This window comes from Quercus lobata, chromosome 7 (assembly GCF_001633185.2).
Source record: "Quercus lobata isolate SW786 chromosome 7, ValleyOak3.0 Primary Assembly, whole genome shotgun sequence".
Taxonomy (NCBI): Eukaryota; Viridiplantae; Streptophyta; class Magnoliopsida; order Fagales; family Fagaceae; genus Quercus; species Quercus lobata.
The window spans coordinates 3,363,005-3,375,377 of record NC_044910.1 but is presented as its reverse complement, the minus strand read 5'-3'; the positions used below and the strand labels follow the sequence as shown (position 1 = coordinate 3,375,377).

Genomic DNA, 12,373 nt, shown 5'->3' with positions numbered 1-12,373 from the left:
AGTAGCTTCCAACGGGGACCAAAGTATTTTAGTCATGCCAAACATTTAAAAAAAGAAAAAAAGAAAAAGAAAAGGTGATACATGCTAGGGGTATTTTTAAAGTAGCTTCCAACAAGGACCAAAGTCCTTTAATCCTGCCAAATATTTAAAAAAAGAAAAAGAAAAAGTAATACATGCTTTGGGTACTTTAAAGTAGCTTCCAACAAGGACCAAAGTCTTCTAATCATGCCAAATATTTAAAAATAAAAAGAAAAAAAGAAAAAGAAAAGGTAATTCATGCTATGGGTACTTTTAAAGTGGCTTCCAACGTAGACCATAGTCTTCTAATCAGACCAAATATTTAAAAAATGAAAAAAGAAAAAGAAAAAGTAATACATGCTTTGGATATAAGTTAGTAGTTACAAGTTTTACTATATATAACTTACAAATGATAAAGAGACAATTTAAATATTCATTTATGAGCTGATTGAAAACCATAATCATATTTATTGTGACATTAATTTGTATGTTTGATGTGGTACAACTTGTAATACCTTTGGAGGGTGTTTGGTTAGCTGTAATGTTACATTGCGCTGTAATATTATGTTGTTGTAATCTTACATTAATGTAATCTCAATACAAAAATACAACATTACATTGTTTAGGAAGACGATGAGATTAAGATGATGTGATATATTTTGTAATTTTAAATTATGGAAATGTTAGAAAATATAAAATAAAGCAAAAATCTTAATGTCACATTATTGTAATGTGCATCACATTAATGACACATCACAGCAAACCAAACACCCTCTTAACATTTTTTTGCCAAAACATTATTAAAGCATTTTTTTGGCCGGCAATCAAGGTCATGGCCCCCGGCATAATGACATATGTAAATAACAAATATATACTTATGCCATCTCCATCCTTATCTCTTTCTAGCATTGATTAAAAATAATAATAAAAAATAAAATAAAAACTCCTCAATGTCTCTTAATGAAAGAAATATGGGGACGCTCCTTATGGCTATACCAAGGCCACTTTCTTCTTTCTTACTCTTGCTTTCTAATCTTTTTCTTCCTTTTTCTTATGACTTCACTTGCTCCTCTTCTTTTTCTTCTCCTTCATCGATGCCATTATCTTTATGCCATCCAAAGTTCTGCTTTGCTCCAATTCAAGAATTCATTTTTACTTCTCCATGACAATTCAACTTCATTTCATTGTGATTTTTTTTTTAAGAAGAATTTCATGTGTAATTCTATTTCATGGAATTCAATCATGTGCCAAGATAGATTCCTAGATAAATGGTACAAATTGTTGTCCACGGAATAGGGTCACGTGTGATAAATGTGACCATCATGTCATTGCACTACAAAAAAATAAAAAATAAATAAATACAATATGTATAAAATAAATAAATTACAACTAGTTACGTATAGAAAATATTAAATTATATGTATAAATAATTTAAAAAATATATATACACACACGCATTTGGGATCAGGGTGAGAAAAACTTGTCCCTGTCCTATTATCTCTTTGGGGTGGAAAAAAATTGTGCAAGACATGATAGGTTAGGCAGGGCAAGATGTTAATTCCAAGGACAAATTGGCCTCTGCCCTTTTCAGGCAAAATAAATAGCATTCTACCCCTTTTCCCAAACTAATTAGGAAAATGCCTCTCTTTTAAAAATCGACTTTCTCAAAATTGAGTTGACAAAAAAAAAATTCTAGAGTCCTATAGTAGTGTTTTAAGGAGCCTATAGTGACGTTTTAATGACCTATAGTGGCGTTTTGAGATCTCCATGAAGTCGAGTTACATGCAATTTTTTTACCTATAACTCGATTTCATGGAGTATGAGTTAAAAAACGACACTATAAGTCCTTAAAAACGTCACTATAGGTCCTTAAAAATGTCACTATAGGACTTAACTCGATTTTGAGAAAGTTGATTTTCAAAAGAGAGGCATTTTCCTAATTAGTTTGGGAAAATGGGTAGAATGTTATTTATTTTACCCGAAAAGAGCAGAAGCCAATTTTGTCCTTAATTCCAAGTTCCAACCCTAATCCATGTGAACACTAAATGAAATAATTTGAAACTAAATTGGTTTTAAAAAATACCATTGAATTTGACTGGTGCCCTTCATATTAAATTTAAAATTTTAAAATGTATTTTTTTACATTTTTGTGAAAGAAAATTAATTTTTTCTTCTTACCGATACAGGAAAAAAAAATGTTGTTTCCAAGTTAATTTCTCTACGTTCTATTTACACATAAATTCCCTTTTTCTTTTATTACTTACTGAAATATTTTGTTTCAGTGGCAATTTGCAACGGTCACTGTAATGACCAAAAGGCTTAGGTTTAAATTGAAATTGATTTAAAACTTTAGGGTTTAATTAGAATTTGTAAAACTATAAATTTTAATTTGGAATATCCCTTAGAAGTGTAGAGTTGATTTATAACTTGCGAAAGTACACGGTTTAATTTGAACGTCATTCTGAATGTGGCAAGGGAGAGAATAAAAAAACGCTGATAAAGATATTTTAAAATGTATACTTTGCTTCATCAAAAAGAAAATGTATACTTTGCTTAGAAAATTTGTAAAGCAATGTGCGCGTCGAATAATATCTTTTCCATTCCTGCCCAAAACTACTACAAAAGAAACCGGGAACATTCAGAAGCGCACTCGCTAAACACTTTATGTTTCTTTCTTGTGTTGTTCAATCCAACTTTACTTTCATTCTCCATTAGCTATGGCTGATACACTACTCATTGATCTCTTCAAGCAATTGGGTTCAATCGCTGTTCAGCTTGCTAAGCAAGAGATCAACTTGCTAGTTGGCGTTGATGAAGAAGTCCAAAAGCTTCAAGACAGGCTCGGAATGATCAAGGCAATGCTGGACGATGCAGAGGAAAGACATGCTGTGAAGCAGCGTACTGAGAAGCTTTGGTTAGAGAAGCTCCAAAATCAGTACTATGAGATGGATGACATCTTGGACACATGGAACACTGCAAGGATCAGAGCAGAGATTGAGAAAGAAGAAGGAAAACCAGCTGATACTAACGCTCCTGTTGTTGTCAAGAAGAAGGTATGCTCCTTCGTCCCATCTCCATCATGTTGTTTTAACCTTCCTCTGCGTCATGATGTTGGTCACATGATAAGAAAACTGAATGAAAAGTTAGATATGATTGTCAAAGACAAAGCAACCTATGGGATTGACTTTAATAGGCAACCTGACGTAGTTGAGCGACCAACAACTACGTCCTTTGTGGATGTGTCCAATATAATTGGCCGTGATATCTATTGGGATGTACTACTAAGAAACCTATTAAGTGTGGGAAGTCTAGAAGAAAGAAATTCTTATTGTGTCATCTCTTTAGTGGGTTTGGGTGGTATTGGAAAAACAACTCTTGCCCAACTAGCCTACAATCATCCTGACGTGCAAGACCATTTTCAAAAAAGAATGTGGGTTTGTGTTTCTGATCCTTTCGATCAGTGCAAGGTTGCCAAAGCAATCATTAAGGAGGTTGACCCTGAACATGGACCTCTTGATAATATTGAATTGCAAACTCTCTTGTGTAAAATTCATGATTTGATTAAGGACGAGAAGTTCTTTCTTGTCTTGGATGACGTGTGGATTGAAGACTCCGAAAAATGGGAGCCATTCAAATCTGCTCTAAAAAATGGTGTCCATGGTAGTAGAATTCTAGCAACCACACGTAATCAAATAGTTGCGAATATGATGGAGAGTGCCCTCACTATAAATTTGGAGGTATTGTCTGATGAAGACTGCTGGTTGATTTTCAGTAAAATAGCATTTTCTAATGAGGAGGAACTCAAGTATCTAGAAGATCTTGGTAGAAAATTAGCAATTAAGTGTAATGGCTTACCGCTCGTTGCAAAGACTCTAGGTAGCCTCATGCACAACAAAAGAAATAGAGAGCAATGGAATAAGATTTTAGATAGTCATATGTGGGAATTAGAAGATATTGAAAAAGGCCTTTTGGCACCATTGTTATTAAGTTATTATGAACTACCCTCAACAATGAGACGTTGTTTCTCATATTGTGCTATCTTTTCAAAAGATTATCTCTTTTCCAGAGATAAATTGGTCCTCCATTGGATGGCACAAGGATATGTTGAGTCAAAGGCAAATATGGAGATGGAAGTCATAGCGGAAGAATACTTTGAAAAGTTAGCCATGCGTTCTTTCTTCCAAGATTTCGAGAGACATGAAAATAGTGATGGCAAGATAATAAGTTGCAAAATGCATGATATAGTGCATGACTTTGCCCAATTAATGGCAAAAAATGATTCCTTTGAAATTGATGGTGATAAGAAGTTGGAGAGAGATTGGCAAAGTGCTCATCATTTACATTTAAAAATTTCAAAAGAAATGCAATGCCTCGAATTCATCTATCGTGCAATAAATCTACGCACTCTCTTTCTTCTTTCGCATGAAAGGGATTATGAGTTTGAGATGCTCCTATCGAACTCATTCCATCATTTTAGATGTTTACGAACATTAATTTTGGATTGTCCAATTGAGAAACTTCCAGATGCAGTGGAAAATTTGATACATTTAAGGTGTCTTCATATGTCTGAGAATGTTTATATAAAAGAATTGCCTGAAACCCTGTGTAATCTCTATAATTTACAAACTTTGTATATCGAGAACAGTTATGGTTTAAAGAAATTACCACGGGGGATGAGTAAACTAATTAACTTAAGACATCTTATATTTGATGAAAATAGTCATTTGGTATTTCCAAAAGGGTTGGGAAATTAATTGATCTTAGAACATTATGGGTATTCAACATAGGTGATAAGGATGATAGAGAAGGATGTAAATTTGGAGAATTAAAAAATTTGAATCAGCTTCGAGGGACTCTTAGAATAAATGGGTTGGAAAATGTGGTAGATGTAGGTGAGGTTCAGAATGCACAATTGAAGAAGAAAATACATCTCCGTGGTTTAGTGCTACGGTTTAGCCCTCTAGATTCACTCGAAGATGAAGAGGATATAAGAAGAATAGAGAATGACATATTAGTATTGAATGCCTTAGAGCCACCTCCACACTTGCAAGATTTAGAAATTGGAGGCTACATGGGCAACATTATTTATCCTAATTGGATGATGTCATGTACCACACTGAAAAGGCTTCAACTTCTATGGTGCGTAAAGTTAGAGCATTTGCCTTCTTTGGGGCAGTTGCCATTCCTTGAAGTATTAAAGATATCGTGGCTTCTTAATGTGAAGAAGGTGGGAGATGAATTTCTGGGAATAGAAGATTCCAAAAACAAGAAAGACTACGACATCATATTCCCAAACCTGAAATCTCTCGAATTTTGGGATTTGGACAACTGGGAAGAATGGATTGGGATGGGAGAAACAGGAGAAGAAGAAGAAGAAAAGGATAATGGTATTGTTACAAATCCGATATTAATAAAAATAATGCCACGTCTTCAGTCCTTGAAAATTTGTAGATGTTATGGGCTAAAGTCTCTGCCAGACTACTTGAAGAATTCTGGGATTGAGCTCGAAGAACGTTACCAAAAAGGGTCCAGAGAGTCTTGGCACTTCCCAAACATCGTATTGATTAGAAGTAATGACACGTCTTCATATTGATTCAAACAGTCTTTCAAAGGTAACTCTCCTTCCTTCCTTTCTTCTTCTTCTTTTATTTTATTTTTGCATTGCAAATATATCAATTAAATATAAATATATGTATTGGATTGTGCAAACAGTTGGAAGTTTAGTTTACTCTAACTCTCTTCCACTCAATGCCAACTTCTACACGTGCATTTATTTATTTATTAAATATATCAATTTAATAAATAAGTACATGGGTTTTTATTAAATTTTATATTTCTTGTTAATTTTTTGGTTTAATATTATATGGGTTCATTGTGGGTTTTGTTGATTTTCAATATTTTAAACTAAATCTAACATAACTCGTTACTCATAAGCTTTTCTATTGGACGTGCATGTAGACTGTTGATAATCAACACTATGAATTTGGACCACAAATCAATGACAAAGATGATGTTGGGGCTGGCTCGGCTGAGTGTGTGGTGGATGAACGAGTGGAAGTAGACAATGATAAGGGTCTGGAGATCTGTAAAGCAGACAAATAATAAGAGCAAGGTATTGAAGTGGACAAGATTTTTGAAGACCACAAAGGAGGAGGTAAGTAATAATTATACAGTCGTTCATCAAAAAAGAAAAAATGAAAAATAATAATGATGTATTCGTTAAAACTATAGTAACTGTTTATTGATTGGTTTTATTGAATTTTTGTGTGTGCGTGTGTGATCATGCTTTAGCCACAAGTAAAATTTGTTTGAATGATGATGGTGAGAGAGAAGAAGGATATCAAGCCTCTGTTATAAATCACATACACACTCCCACCAAACATTCTATCTCCTATGCCCACTATTTGCAAATCTAAAATACATTTTCTTCTTTCTAAGTATTCATAAACTGATTTTCTTTTTAAAAAATTTTGATCATGACCCTCTTTGGTCTAATTGGTTATAAGTAAGAATGTTTTGATTTTTGGGCATGTAATTCCACATTAACTAGTAACCAGTAAGTGTTATGCCTATATTTGATTCCTCTTATTCATTTATGTCTTAATATGATATATCAAGATGGATCTTGCAGATTTCATTGATTTTGGGGATTTGGACTAATTTGACATAACTCATTATATGTTGTTCTTTTGGGCATGTAGCTGGTCGATGACAAAAATTGAGGACCTAGTTTTTTGAGTAATCATTGTGAGAGAGGAGGAATTTAAAAGCCTCTTTTGTGGATGTTTGAGGGTGGCTTTGGCCCTCTCTCTTTTGCTTCATTTCTCCACTCTTGCCTCTGAATCAAAACAAATAAACCCTCCCTCCAACCATCTCCCTTGCGACACTCTTCAGGTATTTGATCTAATCCTAATTTGAAGTCCATGTTTTCATCACACCCAGCATATTACTTGATCATGGTGGAAGAGCTTGGCATAAAGACCATAAATATTAATGACAACATCAAGTCCCTAAAATACTGTTGTCAATTTAAACCCATGTTTTAAACTTAATAGTTGTCAATTCAATTTTTTAGCTTTGGAGGCTTTTAGCTATATGATGACATGTGAAATTACAATATCTGTTGGTGTATCTGGTGCACTTTTTGTACTATTGGGAGCCATGGTTTCTAAGCTTTTCACTAATTGGATAATCTATGCAAATGAGGTGACATTTTTTTTTAATAAGTAAATAACGTAACATTTTATTTTTGCTCTTTATGTCTTTGGCTAGTAATAGTGATGACTCGAAGCTGAGGTTTTATTAGATTAACCTAAACTTATATACTCTTAATTTGTGTGAATAGGTCTTTTCTTCTAAATATTTAGTGTGCAACACTTGTAACTCTCATGCTCATTATAGCCAAAAATTTCCCCTTGGATTTCTACCTCATGTGGACAATACAGCTCATATTGAAGAATTCCTGACAGGATTTCCCCTTGGCTTAGATATGTAATCCACAAAAAAATTCCTCCAGGATAAGAAATAAGGCAGAAATCCAGACATAAGTGTTATCAATACCTTTTATAGCATTAATGCTTTAGTACTCTTAATTCATGAGTAATTAACTTGAACTTTCTCAGCATTCAAACACCATAAATATTTAAAACTTAATAGTTGTCAATTCAATTTTTTAATGAAAATGTTGTATAGGTGAAGTGAATGTTGATTCTTTTTGAATTAATCTCTTATTTTTGTGATTCTGTTGGTAAAACTAAGCACATATTACTCAACAGAATGATTATCCCAAATCTATTCAAAAAAACAATTCTATCACTGTTTCTTTGTGCCCAACTGCAATGAACTTATGAGATTGTCTATAACACCTGGCTAGTACACAAATTCTATAACACTTAACACCCTGCTAGTTTATAAAATCTTTAACACTACATGGGAATTATATATTGGTGTTTTTGACTAGAGAAGATTTTGAACTTGAAGGGAAGGTTTTGATGGAGTATGGGAGTGGGATTTGCCCATTACAAGCCAGCCCTGTATTGAGCAGCAAGCAAACTGTTTGAACCTAAACCAAAAAGGTTAAGAAAAGATGTGTTGGCCAAGGATGAATCAGAAAGTCAGAAATCTCTTTGGCTATTAATGGTACTATAAAGTTTGTTCTATGGTATTTAAATCTTTCAGTTGTAACTTCTTCCATAGTTCTCTTTGGCCTTGTATACTTATATTGAACAAATGTCAGGAATCCTTACTTGACCATCATTCGTCAGTCCAGGGTGCTACATGGGGCACAACCATCTGGCAGCTAAGAACCTAGTCAATTAGAATTCTCATTAATGGTCTTACATCTTTCTAACACATTTCTCTTCCATAAATATGTTAGAACTTAAAGTAGCTTCATCTAAATCTTGTGGCTAAATTAAATTCATGCAGGATTTATAGCATTGTATGCTAATTTTGATTAGGACTTGTGCTTGAAGGAGCTAGTGGAGAATTTGGAAATAAGCTACCACAGGATGTGAGTCTATATATCTTAAAAATCAAGGTATGGATGTTAGGGTGTATTCTCTTGCTTTGTTGCTAAATGTGTTGTTTGTCATGCCTAGCAATTGTGAGCAGATCACCTTTGAAAGTTAGTAGAGGAAGAATTTGAAGAGGAGCATTTGTGTAGTAACTAATACAACTTTAAGGCTTGGCTTTGCAGTTGGCAATATGCATACTTGTAAGTACTTCTTTCTAATCTTTTCATGTCTAATCATCAATGACTGGTTATTAGGTTTATCATTATAGGAATAGGTTGAGGTTTCAAATGTAACAGAAAAATTTGTTTGTACAAGTGCATGCTTTTGTTAAATTTCAATTTTCTGATCATTAATCACCTCAGTTAACATTGCAGGTGAAAGAAGTGCTAGAGTGTTAATAATTTCAATCTGCCAATAGTATATGAATGCTTTTGTTCATCATCACTTGGTGATTCTCCAAATAGCTTTGGAGGCTTTTAGCTGTATGATGACGTGTGAAATTACAATATTAGTTGGCGCATCTGGTGCACTTAGTGTACTATTGGGAGCCATGGTTTCCAAGCTTTTCACTAATTGGAAAATCTAAGCAAATAAGGTAACGTTTCCTTTTTGCTATTTATGTCTTTGGCTAGTAATAGTGATAGACTGAAACTCAAAGCTATGGTTTTATTTGATTACCTGAAACTTATATACTCTTAATTTGTGAGAATAGTTCTTGACTCCTAAATATTTTGCGTGCAGCACTTGTAACTCTCGTGCTCATTATAGCCATAAATTTGCCCCTTGGATTTCTACCACATGTGGACAATTCAGCTCATATTGAAGGATTCCTGTCAGGATTTCCAACTGGCTTGGATGTGTAAGCCACAAATAAATTCCTTCAGTATACGCAATAAAGCAGAAATCCAAGCACAAGTGTTATCAATTCCTTTTATAGGATTACAGCTTTAGTCCTCTTAGTTCTTGGGTAATTAACTTTAACTCTCTCTGCATTCTAAACTTCTAGTTTAAGTATCTACCATGGAAATGTGATCCAGCCCTGACTAACCTTTTTCTTTTCTTTAGTTTTATCATCCCCGAAGAAATTGGCAGATATGCATATGGATGCATTGAGCTATTTAATGGTCAGAAGCCATATAGCCATATGGTCTAGCTTTCTGGAGCATCAATCAACAGAATGATTATGTCAGTTTTTTTGCCTATTCTTCAAGCTTTACATGTATAACAAAACTATTATTGTATGTATGCTTACTGTGACAAAGGATTTTGGCAGTTTACACCTCCCATTGTCGGCTTTTGCTTGCAGTTTTTGTTGTTGTTTCTTTTATGCTCATGGCCTGGGTCTTTAAACACTAGTATTGAACAAATGCATTGTACAAACACTTAGGATTGAAATAGTAAAGCAACACATCAAAATATATAAAGGAAAATCCAATTAGGGATTGTACATTTTATTTAAATATTTTATTCCAATCTCATAGTATTTTTCACATGCATCATTTTCATTCCTAAGATCCATTGTATTTCTAAAAAAATTAATGCAACACAAGGAGTGACATTAATCTACCGCAATATATAGGCACACCTTGAAAATTTCTTAAAACTCTTTCAAATTCCTAAAGTCTATAGTTGCTTCAATTAGGCACACCTTGTACATGTGTTAATGGTCTATTTTTAGATTTCTACAGCCTATTGTTTCCATGCTCTAGAAACCTTAAGATTCCAAAGATTTTCAATTTGATTACTCAATAGGGAATAATACACATTTTATAGCCCATTCAGAATCTACACACTACAGACTTAATTAATGCAGTAATCTTCTAATCATATGTAAGACTTGACATCAGAACAAAACCATTAGTAGATAAAGTTAATTACAAGTGAAACCATTAGTATAGAAAAGGGAACATATCTTTTTCCACTTTATGAAACAAAGTCTAACAAGATACATTGCTAAATTTAACATAGAACTGTCTGTTTCACATGGAACAATAACTCGCTAGTACTAAAATTCTAGAACACTTAATGCCCTGCTAGTTTATAAAATTTTTAACACTACATGGGGATGATATATTGGTGTTTTTTACTAGAGAGGATGTTGAACTTGTAGGGTAGGTTTTGATGGAGTATGGGAGTGGGATTTGTCTGGGTTGGTGATTTGCCTATTACAAGCCAACCTACTATTGAGCAACAAGCAGACTGTTTGAATCTAGTACAAAGAGTTTGAGAAAGATGTGTTGGCCAAGGATGGAGTAGAAAATCAAAAACCCGATTGGCTATTAATGGTAGTATAAAGTTTGTTCTTTAATATTTAAATCTTTCAGTTGTAACTCTATCCACCTTTCTCTATGGCCTTTTATACTTATAAGTTATATCTGAAAACCTTAAATTACCATCATTGGTCAATCCAGGGTGCTACGCGGGGCATAGCCATTTGGCACCTAAGAACCAAGTTAATTAGTATTATCATTAATGGTCTTATATCTTTCCGACACATTTCTCTTCAATTAATGTTTCTTGATCAAATCAGTTAATTTATAAAGAGAAGTTAAATTAGCTTCACCTAAATTTTGTGGCTGAATTAAATTCATGCAGGATTTATAGCATTGTATGCTAATTTTGATGAGGACTTGTGCTTGATTCCAATATGCTAATATGGTAGCAATTGGATGTTAGCCAATTGGGTTGATGGTTGGGAGATGAAGAGTTGAGAGAAGGTGGAAAGACAATGGATGAGAAAACCCTTCACAAATAAGTACGGAAAAAAAATAAAGGTTAACAATGATAGGATCTAACATGCTGAATTAATGAACGATGTCTTGAAGAGAGTCTCTTGTGACAGCTCTATGTGGAAATTGTAGAAAGGATATGCTGCTTGCCAGAACCTCATATTCTCCCGCATAAGGTCTCTGCTTTTATATATATATTGATTGATTGATTTGACACAATTAGACAAAACCCAGTTGGCTACTGCCATTAATTTGCTAATTGTCAATTTATTATGGTTTTTTAAGGAAGTTTTAGGAAAATGAAATGTGAATATATCAAACACTCATTTTAGGAATTTCGATTTTAGATTGTAGAATTGATTTGTCATTTGTATGTGTTATCTATTGCTTTGAATATATATACTTAAGATTTGATATACTAATCAATCAATATCTATATCTATACAACGTTTTCAGACCTAAACCGTTCATTGAACCGTAAAAGAGAGAGGTTCAAGGTTTTTAAGTTCGAACCGAGGTTGAACTAGGGTCGAATTGTGATGACTCCATAATTAATTTAATAATTATTTAAATATAAATAAATATATTAAATTAGTATAAATAGAAAAATTAAATTAAATGACCCAATTAAATATAGAAATCTATCTTTCAAATATATTTTTTATATCATAACTTTCATAGGACAAATAAGAAATATCATATCCTAAGCATACATAGATATAATATTTCTTTATTTATTTATATGTTGATTAGTTAAACTCGTGATAGTAATATTGTAATAATATAGGAATTAGAAGGACACTTAGTAATTTTAAATTAAAATAATTATTTAATAATTATTATGTACTTTATTGTATCCGTTGACTCACTATTTTTCCTCTACCATTCAAACTTTGCTACATAATAATTGTCACAAAAAAGTTGTGAAATATTTTGTAACACTATTTTTTCATTAAAAAAAATTGTAAATATTAACTAAAAGTACTTATAATATTTTATTTGTTACTTATCAATCCATCAATAGTCACATCACGGGCTCAAAGCTGCAAATCTAATGGCTGTAACATTTTACTAATTTCAAAAATCAAAAGTTTTCTTCTTTCCCAATGC

The 12,373-nt window shown here is 33.0% G+C and overlaps 1 long non-coding RNA gene across 4 annotated transcripts; it reads left to right on the top strand.

Moving 5' to 3' along the window:
• Nucleotides 1-3,960: 3,960 nt before the first annotated feature.
• LOC115952538 lies at nucleotides 3,961-9,783 on the top strand. 4 transcript variants are annotated; one of them, XR_004083457.1, is made up of 10 exons: nucleotides 3,961-5,630; nucleotides 5,977-6,172; nucleotides 6,720-6,912; nucleotides 7,999-8,157; nucleotides 8,255-8,351; nucleotides 8,446-8,530; nucleotides 8,619-8,734; nucleotides 8,909-9,129; nucleotides 9,276-9,501; nucleotides 9,600-9,781. It is a non-coding gene; the product is annotated as an uncharacterized LOC115952538 (long non-coding RNA). The 4 variants fall into 4 exon arrangements; XR_004083454.1 differs by having other exon boundaries at nucleotides 8,446-8,734; nucleotides 9,600-9,783; XR_004083455.1 differs by having other exon boundaries at nucleotides 8,446-8,734; nucleotides 8,897-9,129; nucleotides 9,600-9,783.
• The last annotated feature ends 2,590 nt before the right edge of the window (nucleotides 9,784-12,373 follow it).